General features: G+C 43.1%; 1 long non-coding RNA gene across 2 annotated transcripts in view; it reads right to left on the bottom strand.

The window, feature by feature from the left end:
* Positions 1-8: 8 nt before the first annotated feature.
* LOC117062449 overlaps positions 9-13446 on the bottom strand; it is a 28947-nt gene continuing 15509 nt past the window's right edge. Inside the window, exons 2-4 of one of the 2 annotated variants that reach the window (XR_004428379.1) lie at positions 12235-12658; positions 1912-2176; positions 9-147 (exon numbers count right to left, since the gene is read on the bottom strand). This is a non-coding gene — a long non-coding RNA (uncharacterized LOC117062449). The remainder of the gene's footprint in view (positions 148-1911; positions 2177-12234; positions 12659-13446) is intronic. The other variant, XR_004428380.1, reaches the window with a different exon arrangement.

The raw sequence follows: 13446 nt of genomic DNA, 5'->3' as shown, positions 1-13446 counted from the left end.
TTCAAGGTAGCCCCCAAGCCCTGGGTTTCTGTTTTCTCAACTCTAACATGAGGGGCTAGATGCATCTGGTTTAGTTCGTCTCCATGATGGTTTAGTTCGTCTCCATGATCCTGTGAATTTCAGATGTTGAAAACCTTCAGAACAGCCCTGAAAGATGAACAGGTAGGAGTTATTGTCTATATTTTACCCATGAGGTAACTAATTTACAGGGCTCATTTGCTTTTGAACCAGTACCAGAAATGAGTTCATCTGAATTCTAGTCCCAAACTCTTAGCATGAGAGAAATGTAGACCTTTCGTTCCAGGAGTTTAGCATGTAGGAGGTATTTGGCTGGTAAGGGATTAAGGCAAGATTATAGGTTCTTAAGAAACATAAGCAACAGAGACAAGAACTTCAGAAAGAGCTACTGTGACTCGGGTCATGGCTGCTGATGGAGCTGGTAAGTCAGAAGAAGTTGTTTGCTGAGAAGTTTGCATTCCCTAGAGCCCAAGTGGGTGTTGCCAGGAAACCCTGAGTTTTCCAACTTGGCAATCAGTGCATAACTGAGTTTTTATAGGAAATTGCCCAGCTCTTTGGAAATTTTATGTGGTATAAATATGGTTTTGAAATTCTATATATTAGCTTAGCAAAAGGCGGGAACATTTTGGAACCCATGGATTTGGGAGATCTCCTGGCATTGCTGTTATAATTACTTTCAGCAGAATTGTACACTGTGACATTATATTGCTCAAAACGATTCAATTTTCTAATCTTTGAGACTTCTTAAAAAGAAATGAACCCCAAGTAGAGTGAAGGTGGACTGCAAAAAATAGCTTATTCTGAATGAAAAAAATTCATTCTTGGGTCTGCATCTAACAAACTGGCTGTGTGTCCTCAGACAATTCACTTAATGTCTCAGATCCTCAACTTCTTCAACTGCAAATAAAGGGGTTAGAGGAGATCATCTTTAAGGCCCAACTCAGCTCTAACATACTATGATTGGATACAATATACTTGTCCACATTCTTTTGTCTAGCATTTGGGGATTTCTGCTCTTCCATCCTTTACAAATAGAACCTTTCACTGTCACATTCATTCTTCCTTGTCCTAAAAACAGAAAGCCCAGGCATATTCTGATGCCACTTCTGAGGGCTATAGCAGGTGGCACCTAGTGTCTCTACAATAACTATCTACATTCCTGTGGAAAGTTATCTCACAGAAGCATAGAGAACCTGACCTTGTCTATAAAGACAGTAAGGTATAATGATTAAAAGAATAGGCTCTAAAGTCAGGCAGACCTGGGTAAATCTGCCACCTACTAGAGAGCTTGGGCAAGCACATTCACCATGCCTGGTACCTAGTGAGTGCTGTGGGCCTCTATTCTGGAGGGACAGCAGGGCCTTACGAAACCAGCATGAGATGGTAAATGCCTTGCAGGCTGGATTTTCAAGACGAAATGCCACCTTTTTCTCCAACATCTCTGGCAAAATTGCTAACCAAAAGGTACCAGGCCCAGCTAGTTATGAAGGGGATGGAAGTGATCTCTATCCAAGGGAAGAACATTTGATTTGAGGTTTAAAGGAGTTGCTTAGATTCTTATGAAGTAATAGAGGAAGAGAAGAGGCAAAGACAGAGAAGGGGACGGATGAGAATAAAGAACAAGAAAAGAAGCAGTAGGAGACAAATGAGAAGGTTAAAGCTGATAATTTTTACTTTATGATAAAAGGAATTTCTAACAAATTCTAACCATTTTAACAAGAAGAAACAAATTCACTAACTTATATTCCTGCTTAAAGAAATGCATGGGCATTTTCTTTGCATGTGGAGTTTGTTTAAAAATCAGGCATTGAATGCTTTTTTAAAAATACCTAGATCTATTCTGGACATGCACATTCCAACTGATAGATAGATCAAAGTGTCTGATTTTCTTACTGGTAACTTGGCAGCAGTTGCCGGTGGCTTCTTATGAACCTATCAGCTGCTGTGGGATGGCAGAGCAGCTAAGAGTCCAAGACTAGTCCACACAGGCCTGCAGCTCCCACATTCTGATGCATCAAAGCCACCGCAAGTTCCTAAAACATGGGCTCTGGATCCAGGTGCTTTTGGTTCAAATTTTCACTTCATTATTTCTTAGATGTGTGACTTATGGCAATTACTTCCTTCTCTAAGGCTCAGTTTCCACATCTGTAAAATAGGGCTAATGACAGTATTTGCTTCATAAGATTGAGGGTTGAATGAGATAATGCACTTAGCTCAATACTCACCCATAAACTTTTTTTTTTTTTTTTTTTTTTTTTTTTTTTTAGACAGAGTTTTGCTCTGTTGCCCAGGCTGGAGTGCAGTGGTGTGATCTCAGCTCACTGAAATCTCTACCTCCCAGGTTCAAGCAATTCTCCTGCCTCAGCCTCCTATGGAGCTGGGATTACAAGCACATGCCAACACTCCCGGCTAAATTTTTTTGAATTTTTAATAGACACAGGGTTTTACTATATTAGTCAGGCTGGTCTCAAACTCCTGACCTCAAGTAATCCACCCACCTCAGCCTCCCAAAGGGCTTGGATTACAGGCGTGAGCCACCACACCCAGCCAACAACATTCAATACATACTCAATTACTATGTTCTTTTTCTGGGAACTCTAGAATGTAGGATCTTATGATTGGTCCCAAGTTCAAAGATACGGGCAAGTAAGTATAATATAAGAGTGTAGATACAGATTTTGTAGGATATATGCCATGGCCTCTGTCCCATATCAATTTCATACCTATTTTCCAGAAGATAATATCCCAGAAGATATCCCTTGAAATCCCAGAAGATAAAAAAAGAATTTTTTTTTCTAACAATTAGAAACATGATTTAAAAAACTACTAAAGGTATATTCATTCAGCCATGCAAATTGTAAAACCATAGCAATCATTCTATTTGTTTGGTCACAGTTTAAAAGAGGAAATTTGCTATAAGAAAAATAAATACAAACAAATACACAAAAAACGTTGAATGCCACCTGCAGAAGAAGCACCAATCCAACTATTTTACTCTGCCTACCTTCACCATATTTCTCATAATTGCCTATGAAAAGTAGTTGCCATTCATTGTACCAGGCAGTGAGCTAAGTGCTTTATGGACCCTGCCTCATTTAACTGTCCCCAGAGCCCTATGAGTAGGCATGTTAGTGCCACGCCCATGTCACGGATGAGGAGATATGCCAGGTCAGAGAGGCGAGTTGGGATTCACACGCAGCAGACTTGTTCCAGGGCTGTGTTCTCAACATTGCATCATGCTGCTTCTGATCTGGATTGTCAAATCTTAGCACTCAGCACTCCTGGCTTGGGTAGAAGGGAATGGGCCCAGAGGTGCTGAGAATGCATTTCGTGTACACCTAGGGTGGAAGTTGGAACAGAGAGTATGTGGAGAGCCTGGGCTAAGACTGAAGCCAGCATGATGAAAACCAAACTCAAGCAGTTTTGTTTTTTAAAAACAATAGGAGGAGTTAAGTATAAATGTAAATCGCAGTTATCTTATCATACCACCCCATAGGTGCTTCCAGTAGTTACTTCAGAGCTATCAGACATATATCTGAAATAATGGTACTCTGCATATATTTGAGTTCTCTTCCCCAGCTTGACACTCCAAGGAGTCAGGTGTTCTCTGGGCCAGATCGTTTCCCCACAAACATTGCAATATGTCTAGCCTTCTCATTATATGGATGAAATGTCATCATATGGATGAAAAATGGGATTATTTTATCATTTGACTCTTCTCTCTAGGATTCAAGTGCTTTTATTTATAGACTTGCATGATTTAACCAGTTCACCCGAGAAGTAGGAAGAGGGCAGCTTTATTATTTTCAAACTGTGGACTGAGAAATTGAGATATGCAGAAAGAAATAAAGCTGCTCTGCAATTTGGAAAACCATCTGTGATGCTATAAAAACGTCTCACTGTACTCTCGACCACATAAATCACTATTTTTATTGCCTTCTCTCTGGATGAGATGCGGCTTAATTTGAGAGAGCTGTTTATCATTTGGCAAGCTAACAGAACCTAATTTCAAGTCTCCATTCTAGTGGGTGGAAAGAATAAAGGGAATTTTCTTTGAGGGAAAAGGAAATGATAAGAATAGGAAGGAAACAGTTAGATCTAAAAAAATCGATTTTGAAACCCTTTGGATAATCATGGATTTAATTTGCCCAAACATGGTTGTGGGGTCACATGGATTGGGTTTGAATTCTAAGCCACCATTATGACCACTCACTTAATGTTTCTTCCTACCACTCCCGTTCTACAGTGAGCCCATGACTAAGATGACAACAGCTTAATTGAGTTGGTGCATGATATGGTTTGGCTCTGTGTCCCCACCCAAATCTCATGTTAAACTGTAATCTCAAGTGTTGGACGTGGGACTTGGTGGGAGGTGATTGGATCATGAGGATGATTTCTAATGGTTTAGCACCATCCCCATAGTGCTGCCTTATGATAGAGTTCTCAGGAGATCTGGTTGTTTGAAAACATGTAACACTTCCCTGCCTTTCTCCTGCTGGCCATGTGAAGGTGTGCCTGTTTCTCCTTTACAACTTCTGCCTTGATTGTAAGTTTCCTGAGGCCTCCCTAAAAGCAGAAGCCTTTACAGCCCACAGAACTGTGAGCTGATTAAACATCTTTCTTTATAACTTACCCAGTCTCAGGTAGTTCTTTATAGCAATGCAAGAACAGACTAATGAAGAAAATTGGTACCAGAGAAGTGAGGCCTTGCTACAAAGATACCTGAAAATGTGTAAGCAGCTTTGGAACTGGATAATGGGCAAAGGGTGGAATTGGTTGGAAAGCTCAGAAGAAGACACGAAGATGAGGAAATGTTTAGAACTTCCTAGAGACTTGTTTAATGGTTTTGACCAAAATGCTCATAGTGATATGGGCAGAGATGGCCAGGTTGATGAGGTCTCAGATAGAGATGAGGAACTTATTGGGAACTGGAGGAAAGGTCACTCTTGCTATGGTTTAGCAAAGAGACTGGTGGCACTGTGCTCCTGCTCTAGGGATCTGTTCAACTTTGACCTTGAGAGAAATGATTTAGGGTATCTGGCAGAAGAAATTTCTAAGCATCAAAGTGTTCAAGATCTGGCCTGGCTGCTTCCAAAAGCCTAACTCATCTGCATAAACAGAGAAATGACCTGAAACCGGAACTTATATATTGAAAAGGGAGGCAGAGCATAAAAGATTGGAAAATTTGCAGCCTGGTCATATGGTAGAAAAGAAAAACTCATTTTTCTGGGGAGAAATTAAAGCCTGATACAGAAATTTGTATAAGTAAAGAGGAGCCAAATACTAACAGTCAAGACATTGGGGAAAATGCCTATGAGGCATTTCAGCGATCTTTGGGGCAGCCCCTCCCATCACAGGCCTGGAGGCCTAGGAGGGAAAAATGGTTTCATGGGGCCAGGCCCATGACTCTGCTGCTTTGTGCAGCCTTGGGACATGGTGCCCTGCGTCCCACCTGCTCCAGCTCCAGCTGTGGCTAAAAGGGCCCCAGATACTTCTCAGACTGCTGCTCCAGAGGGTGCAAGCCACAAGCCTTGGTGGCTTCCATATGGTGTTAAGCCTGCAAGTACAAAGAGGGTAAGAGTTGAGGCTTGGGAACCTCCACCTAGATTTCAGGCAATGTATGGAAAGGCCTGGATATCCAGGCAGGAGTCTCCTGCAGGCGCAGACCATTCATGGAGAATCTCTAATAGGGCAGTGCAAAGGGAAAATGTGGGGTTGGAGCCCCCATACAGAGTTCCCACTGGGGCACTGCCTAGTGGAGCTGTGAGAAGAAGGTCATCATCCTCCAGACCCCAGAATGGTAGATCCACTGACAGCTTGCACCATGCACCTAGAAAAGGCACAGGCACTCAACATCAGTCCATGAAAGAAGCTACAGAGGATGTGCCCTGCAGAGCCACAGAAGCAGAGCTGCCCAAGGCCTTGGGAGCTCACCCCTTGCATCAGTGTGGCCTGAATGTGAGACACGGAGTCAAAGAAGATTATTTCGGAGCTTTAAGATTTAATGACTGCCCTGCTGGGTTTCGGACTTGCATGGGACCTGTAGCCTCTTTGTTGTGACTGAGTTCTCCTTTCTGGAAAGGGAGTATTTACCCAATGCCTGTACCCCCATTGTATCTTGGAAGTAGCTAACTTTTGTTTTTGATTTTACAGGTTCATAGGTGGAAGAGACTTGCCTTGTCTCAGATGAGACTTTGGATTTGGACTTTCTAGTTAATTCTGGAATGAGGGGGACCATTGAGAAGAGATGATTGTATTTTACAATGTGAGAGGACATGAGATTTGGGAGGGGCCAAGGGTGGAATGGTAGGTATGGCTGGGCTCTGTGTCCCTACCCAAATCTCATGTTGCATTGTGATCCTGAGTGTTGGAGTAGGGGTTTGGAGGGAGGTGATTGGATCATAGGGGTGGTTTCTAATGGTTTAGCACCACTCCCACAGTGCTGTCTCATGATGGAGTTCTCAGCAAATCTGGTTGTTTGAAAGTGTGTAGCATCTCCTTCGCCCCCTCTCTTGCTGGTCATGGCCTGTTTCTCCTTCACCTTCTGCCATGATTGTAAGTTTCCTGAAGCCTCCCCCAGAAGCAGAAGCCTATAGAGCCCACAGGAACCATGAGCTAATTAAACATCTTTTCTTTATAAATTACCCAGTTTCAGGCAGTTCTTTATTGCAATGTAAGAATGGACTAATAGAGCACACACTAGGATAGCACAAAGGAGAGGGCCCAGAACCAGAGGAGAGATAAGCAGCTCATTTTTTTCATCTTTCTCAATGTTTCTTGCTTCCTCTATGTTGTTCTCATCCATTTTTCATTTCATCCCATTTCCTCTTTTTTCCCTTTCATTTCCTCATTCTGGGACAGCAAGAGGTCATGTTCTTGCTGCCAACAGTTTCGACATTTTCAGTAGTCGTGACAGCCACAAAGCCAGGGCTAGACCTGTACAGAGGTCTGGTCTGCAACAGGAGGGAGTCTGTAGTGTGCAGGGGGTCTACAGCTGTCACTTAGATCCCAAGCTGCCTCTTCAGTTTTAATTTTGCTCACAGTGGCTTTTGTCAAAGGCAATTTAAAAATTCAGGGCTAGGTAGTCTAATCTGTCAATCCTGTCTTTACTTTATGGTTTCCAGGTTTGTGTCTTACTTAGGAGGGCCTTCCCGATGCTAAAATTATATATGTAAACAGATATACCACAATTGACTAAACAGAAATTTGGGCAAGCTGGCACATTTGAAACAGGGCTGTCTCCTAAAATTTGGAACGTGTGGATAGCATGCATATGCTTGGACTCTAAGATTTACTTTCTCTGGAAAAATCCTTCTAGCTCCCTCACTCACTGCCTCTGCCTCCCAGCTCCACCCTAGCCATTTCATCTTATGGTCAGGGAGCATTCAGTTTCTAGGGCCAGAAACCCACTCAGAATAGCTTAAGTAAATGGGAATTACTTGCACAGTGATAAGGGAATACTATGAAACCCAGTTTGAAGAATTGCACCTGGATCACTGAAGGGCTAGAGTCTGGAGCTGCTCTTCCTCCTCCCTTTCTCTCAGTTATCTTTGTGTCTGCTCCATCCTCTGCCCCCAGTCAGGCATACTCTTAGCACATGACCTTAAATGACTGTGTAACTCAGTTCTTGAGCCCACAGAATCTTGTGAGTCTAGCACTCACAGACAACAAATGCCCTCAGGCTTTCTGTGTCCCAACTCCAAGTTCTAGATAAAGATATCTGATTGGTTACAGTGGGTCATGTCTAAAGTGGGTCTACTCCCAGTTCAATTATTGGTGGCCAGGGCCATGAGCCACATGGTTGCCCCTTGGGGCAGTGGGCAAGGTAAAGTTCACAAAGAAGATGTGGTGGGGAAGAAATGACCACTGTAACTCTGTGGTCCGGTTCCCACACCCCTATTGTGATTTTTGCTCCCCTTCAAGTTTGCCCTTGATGTTGTCTCTAACTCAATTCTGTTTTCTCCCATGGTTAGATTTATACCAGATCCAGGACCTTTTAGGGAGGGCCTTGGTCCTGTCCCCTGGGGGAAGCTCTGATCTAAGACTGCTCCCTCATGGAAATTAAGAAGGGGAAAGCCTAGGCTACAGATAGAGAAGGATGAGTCATTCCAGCAGCCATGGCGAAAAGGACTCCTGGAGACGTAGGGACTGTTTATGTGGCCACTCACCATCATGCAGGCCCCCAATGGGGGCGAGGCGAGGAAGGACACAGAAAGGCTGCTCAAGTGCATTTCTGGTTTTGCTTCCTACTGCAAACGACTCTTGTCATATGACTGGGAGAGTGTGGTGGTGGCAATAAGCAGAAAAACTTGAGTCTAAGAGTTGCTTTCTGAATTCTCTTATTAGGATCAATGTAGTCTTAAAAAGTTGACTTTTGAGAAAATAAATCTTTTCTGTTTTCTGCAGCCAGACTAAGGATTTAGTGGTGAATTATAGGTGGGAATGTGGTGGGACTCTGACTGGTTATAAGGTCTCTGTGAGGCTCAATTCTTTTATCTCTAAAAGAGAGAACTGTCTACCTGGTGAGAGAAGATCTTTTGGGAGCCCATTAAACTCTAACATAATGTTATTATACAGTAAGTTCTCACTTAATGGCATTGATAGGTGCTTGGAAACTACAACTTTAAGCAAAACAACATATAACAAAAGCATTTTTTTCTCATTAATGTTATAACAAAACATTAAAGGAAGTGACATTATTTATGAACCTGCTGTATGTTGTTTTGCTTAAAGTTACAGATTCCAAGAACCTATTGATGACGTTGAGGACTTACTGTACTAGTATCATTTATAACTTACAAAAATGACTTAATTAATATACCACAAAATATGCAGATTTCATGTTAGAGACCAGATAAATATGAATATTTTGTTAAAATGTCTGTCTTCTCCATCCTGGCTAACATGGTGAAACCCTGTCTCTACTAAAAAATATAAAAGACTAGCCGGGCGAGGTGGCGGTCGCCTGTAGTCCCAGCTACTCGGGAGGCTGAGGCAGGAGAACGGCGTGAACCCGGGAGGCGGAGCTTGCAGTGAGCTGAGATCTGGCCACTGCACTCCAGCCCAGGCCACAGAGTGAGACTCTGTCTCAAAAAAAAAAAAAAAAAAAAGTCTGTCTTCTCCACTTTACCAATCTTCACCAACCTCCTCCCTCCAGAATATTCCTCCAGAATATAAAATGCCTCGTCAACATGAGAGAACAGCAGGAAGCACCAATTTGTGGTAATCCTCTGTATGGAGGAGGCTGTTACATAACCACAAAGGCACAAAGCTGCAGTTTTGAGAACATCTTCCCACGCCAGTTCTAAGCATTGACCTCAGCTATGGTTGCTAACACGGGAATCAGCACTGGTGACTTTGAGCTATCAATCATCCTTTCCTAACACATGATTCTTTTGGGAAAATATGTGAGATTGGAGATTACATGTGATGGTTTGGATTTAGATTTTGCCTCAAGGTTCAGGTAATGGTAAATAGGCAGGAGTTTAATAGGAATTAAGGTTATTTGATAATTCCTGGGCCACTGCAGATAGAAAGGGTTGGCAATTTTGTCATTTGGACTGCCTCTGATTGAAGGCGCAGGCCTGTTTCACGAAGCTGTGAAACATGAACATGGCTGTATCTGCATCAAAGTAAGTGGTAACCAGGTTAATGGTATTGATAACCATGTTCATTTTACAGGAAACACAAACACGAATCACTTGTTCTTACTTTTCTTTTACAGTGGTCTCAAGTAGTCAAGACCCCCTGTTGGGAGGAGCTTCTATTCCTGCTCTGTGGAAGAAATGGGCGTGCCAGATGCCCGGAAGATCAGAGGCTCACATTCCAGGTGGAGTACCCTTGTTCTTCTCATCAGAATCATCTAGAGAGATGGGCTCCCTCTCCATCCCTACCCAGGGACATTGGTCAAGCTGAAAGCAAAGACAATCCATTGCCCCCAGGAGAACTGGTCTTACTCTAAATCAGGGGCCTGCAAACTGTTTCTGTGAAGGTTGGGATAGTACATTTTTTGCCTGTGTGGGCCTTCCAGTCTGTCTCAGTTACTCAACTCTGTGATTTCGAGCAACCATTAGACAGTATGTAAATGAATGAGCATGGCCCCATCTGGCCCTCCACCCACAGGCCATAGTTTGCTGATTCCTGCAAGAGTAAAACCCTTTATGAACTAGAGAGTTCCATGCTTGAACATGGGTCCAGAAAATACGGGAAGGCAAACCTCACACATTTGTGGTTGTGTGCCTCCTAAGTGCTTTGTGTCACTGTTGGCTTCCAATTCCTAGGAAGGGCCTTGGGAATCAACCATATGTTGACTCAGGGAGAAAACGACTTTTGGGAGTGAGAGTCAGAGAATGGGTACCACGTACCCTTCAGAGCCCTCAGCTTTCAGATTGACACAGTAACAGATCGTAGTCTACTAAATTCTCTGGCTTAAAGCATGGAGCCACACTCACCCTGCCAGGCTGGTGCCCCGGTTCTTGGGCATGGCTGGCAGTAGCCATGAGGAATGAGCATGTGGCCAGTACAGGAGAAAGAATGCTAGGTGGCACTTGGTCAGCAACTTTCCAATATCATGTTTCTTAATTGTATCACCAAATGTGTATTATCATCCTGTCTTAAAGAAAAGAAATATGAGCCTCTCCTGCCAGACAGAAATTTCCAGGCAGCAGAAGCATGACTTTGGCATGATGGCAGACAGAGAGGTGTCCTTTCCTTGTGCCTTTCCTTCAACCTGCCTGATCCCAGCTCTGCTCAGCAGTGACCCATGCTCTCTTGACCACTTGTCTCCTGCAGACTTGTAATTTGTCCACTTTGCTCCATCCTGGGCTGCTGGAACTACCCCCCGTTTGGGGCTTCTCCTCCAGGGGTTCACCCAAGTTTAGAAAAGCAGTAAAATAGCCAGCATGCAGACCAGCCTATCCTTTTAATGAATGTCTTTGAAGCTACCATGTTCTAAAACATTTTCAGCATGTTTTGAAGCTTTTTTATTATTACTATAGGGAACACTCTGAAACTAATGGTATGGTTATGGGGAACTCAGAGCCATCCCCAATATGATTCCATTTCCCAACAAGTTCAAGAAACAGAATCCAGGCACGTAGTATATGAACAATGCCAAAAGATGCAACCAATACAGCAAAACTTCATGGTGTTAGAGACATGAAGGAGGTTGGAAATTACCCTCTAAGTTTGTTCTTTTAGCTCATTATTTAAAGTACTGCTTGTGCAGAACCCAAGGACAGCTGCACATTTATTGCACATTTATATTCACTGCTTCCTGATGACATTAAATGTAAATGCCGGCAGCAGGGTATTGGTAAACTGTCCAGGGGAAGCACGAATTAGGAAAAATACAAAATAGGTTTCCCTAAGCCCATGAATTTACCATATCAAGAATATGTAAGATACATTAATTAGTTCATTAGTAGGCTCCAAGACATTGCAGATGGTGGGGAAGGTGGGGGCGGGGGGTGGGCAGGCACTACTGACTCAAAAGTTATTGTGCGTGGGACACTTTGCCAAACTCTGAGGCCTGTGTGGGTTGAGCCACATATGTTGGGGCCTCCATCAGGACTGGGTGGAGGCCAGGGCAGGACACAGTGGTCTGGAGCTGAGGAGTACAACACACAACTCCACAGGAGCCTCAGAGTTTAGTACGTGTGCAGGGTAGTATGTTGGGGCAATGTGTGTCTGTCTGAGAGTCTTCTACAGCTGAGAGCCTGGGGTCCCCAAGGAAATAGGGTGATGCCAGCAGGGAAGAGCCAAAAATGCTAATCGGCCTTCAAAATTCAGCATACAATGGGGATATCGTGATTCCAAGCAGAGAAGCTAAAAGAAATGCAGTTCACCAAGGCATGGAGTTCAGGTGCCTTGTCCCAGGCCCTATGTAGCATTGAGACTCCCTGAGGTCCTTTAAATGATGCAATTATCAAGCCTCTTTTGAAGATCTTTTTAAAATGCTTTTTCTTGTTGCATTGTCTTTTTGTTCTCAAGGAAATATAGGCCCTTTGGTGAACTGTTTTATAACTACAGCATTGGCTGGAAGGAGGTGTTCATATTCTCTTAGTATAATAACATCAAAAAGCTGAAAGAAGTCAGAGATTTCTGGGAGGGAAATGGCTTCAGAATATGCCCCTCAGGCTGCCATAGATCTGACACACCAGAAACATTTGGAAGACAGACCGGAGTTAGTTCCATAACTCAGGCTATGTGGCCTACCTGCTGGGGCTCCTATGGCCTTCCCATCCTCCACTCCCCAAGTTGTGGCAGAAGAGCCCCTTCCAAATTGTCCTGGGTCTGATTAACCTCGGTATGTTAGAAGGCAGGGGGTTGTCAAAGGCCAGGATATTCTTTGCTGTCTGTCATTGTGCTGAAGTTGTTGAAGCCTGGAGTACCAACCGGGATTTCAGACAGCTTGGAGAATGTCCTTTCTGGTTCTCCAACGGGGCCTCTTATTTGATGGGTAGCTGAGAAAGAGGAAGGCAAGGGGGCTTTAGATCTTCTGGAAATCTTGATTCTTCAGAGTTGATTGACTCATCTCTTCCCTGGAGTCAGCGACAGGCAAATTCACAATTTCACTTAATGCTTACAAATTCCAACAGAGGTGAATAGCTCAAAAATGGCCAGTATTCTGGGCTAGAACCTGATGAAAGAAAGAGATACAGAAGGAAAACAGTGTCCTGCCACAAAGTAGCAAAGACATATTGCCTTGGTGTCAACACACTTATACTTAAAGCTTGGTTCTGCCACTTATAATGAAGTGACCTACTGCTAATTGTTAACTTCTCCGAGTCTCAATTTGCTCATCCATAAAAATAATGCCTCAGTGTTGCAGTGAAGGCTTCCTATAAAGTGACCAGCAGGCAGCTAGACATAGTAAGTGGTTGGTGCAAAGTAGCTGCTGCTGAGATGCTTAGGTTTTCGTTCTGTTTAAGCACTCATCTAGAACTGATGTGCTATTACATCTATTTGACTGTCCTGCAAACAAAAGATAAATTGTTTCCTAGGAGTATTTTATTTTTCTAAGCTAAACATTTGGTGCATAGCAGCTTACCACTTGCATTTAATTTTCTTTTTTTGTATAAAATAAACTGAAAAACCAGTTTTTTTTGGCAGAATTTAATCACTGAACCTATTTTTAAAATGCTCTTTGTGTACTTTCTTTCCTTTTTAGAAAATTCCTTTTGATATTTAGGAAAATGTTTAATTTTGTTCTAATGGCTACCTTTGTAGGACTCTATTACCTTCTTTAAATTTTTTTAATGTTTTACCCTCTGGTCTGTCAGTTTTTTTTTTTTTTTTTTTTTTTTTTGAGACGGAGTCTCGCTCTATCGCCCGGCTGGAGTGCAGTGGCCGGATCTCAGCTCACTGCAAGCTCCGCCTCCCGGGTTTATGCCATTCTCCTGCCTCAGCCTCCCGAGTAGCTGGGAC

This window comes from Trachypithecus francoisi, unplaced genomic scaffold (genome assembly GCF_009764315.1).
Source record: "Trachypithecus francoisi isolate TF-2019V2 unplaced genomic scaffold, Tfra_2.0 Lachesis_group17, whole genome shotgun sequence".
Taxonomy (NCBI): domain Eukaryota; kingdom Metazoa; phylum Chordata; class Mammalia; order Primates; family Cercopithecidae; genus Trachypithecus; species Trachypithecus francoisi.
Note: the sequence above shows the minus strand (reverse complement) of the source record. Positions and strands in the feature narration are given on the sequence as shown.